This window comes from Tupaia chinensis, unplaced genomic scaffold (assembly GCF_000334495.1).
Source record: "Tupaia chinensis unplaced genomic scaffold, TupChi_1.0 Scaffold143624_1, whole genome shotgun sequence".
Classification (NCBI taxonomy): domain Eukaryota; kingdom Metazoa; phylum Chordata; class Mammalia; order Scandentia; family Tupaiidae; genus Tupaia; species Tupaia belangeri.
Window position 1 is genome coordinate 917,534 of NW_006203472.1, and position 1,328 is coordinate 918,861.

General features: G+C 48.8%; 1 long non-coding RNA gene across 1 annotated transcript in view; it reads right to left on the minus strand.

The window, feature by feature from the left end:
* Nucleotides 1-1,328, minus strand: part of LOC114005310 (uncharacterized) — a 14,875-nt gene extending 13,547 nt beyond the window's left edge. Inside the window, exon 1 of the long non-coding RNA XR_003547181.1 lies at nt 1,146-1,328. This is a non-coding gene — a long non-coding RNA (uncharacterized LOC114005310). The remainder of the gene's footprint in view (nt 1-1,145) is intronic.

A 1,328-nucleotide genomic window follows, 5' to 3' on the forward strand; every position in this document is an offset into this window, starting at 1 on the left:
TTTTTGTTTGGTGGGCCAATACGCCCATAAGAAAAAAAAAAAAAAAAAAAAAAAAAAAAATACTCTCAAAAAAAAAAAACAAACAAAAAAAGAAGTAAATCCTTGGGGCCAGGAGATGGTGCAGTGCTGGACTCCCACATGGCCACCCGCCATTGCAGTCCTGGACCTGAGGGCTGGAGACTCACGCTGGGCACATATGCAGGCATGCCCAAGATCCCAGGAGGAGAATAGACAAGGGATTGTAGCGTCCACCCCCATCAGGAGTGTTTTCGCACTTGCCCTGTCTTTGTTTCTGTCTCCCTCCAATAAACACATGTGCCCTACGGCAAAACTTCTTTAAAAAAAGAAAAGTAAATCCTATGGACTTAAACATTAACCTCACATTGGCTGAAGAAGAAATCACAACAGAAATCAGAAAATATTTTGAGCTCCATGTTAAAATCCACGAGGTGCAACGGCGGTGAAACTGGACCCATGGAAAAGGTTTGCATCCTGGGACCTCCCTAGGCATAGCAGGCCCAGGGGTGAGTGCTCTCGTGATGTGCGACAGCTGAGCCGCGGGGAGGACGGTGGTAGGAGGTGAGCATCATCTTTGGGAGGTCTTTGCGTTTGCCGTTTCTGTCACTTAGACTTTGTCCCCCATATCACGGGAACGCAAATATCTCCTAACGCCGTCACCTCCTGACCCCACCGAGTAGGCTAATGAAGACCTCCTGCATCCCACCAATGAGCCGCAGTCCACAGCTGTCCCCTCAGAGCTTTGTGTAGACGGTGGGGGTGGCTGGAGTTTCAAGTATCTTTTCGTCTCCAGAGGCAGCCCAGCGTCTGACCTGGGGCCCTGTAGGAGTGTCTAGTTCTCGCAGCACCTCCCTGGGGGAGAGGGAGAATCATGCCTGGGTCACGAGAGGCACCCGGCATGGGAGGCCAGTATGGAATTTGGAGCTTCTGTTTCACACACGGACGTTCCCTTGGCTGGCTGCCTCCTGTCTGGAATCTGCGGCCCAGGGTCAACACTTTCTCGCTCGTGGTAAGGAGCCCTGGTGGGGAGCACAGACTTCTCCTAACCCGCTTTCTCCTGCTAATTACAGAACTTAGCCTAGGAACCAGGTGTTTATATTCTAAATCTTAGGACAAATCTTACTCACCGAATTCAGCTGGCCATCATCATCGTGTTAAAACAAAAACTATCACCTACGTAACTATTCACATAAACACATACAGCCACCAATTAAGTTCAATGTTCAAAAATTTGCTACTTCATCTTAAATGCCTTTCCGTTTCATGCATGTCCTTGGTGAAGATCCAGTGTGCTCTAAACTTACACACAC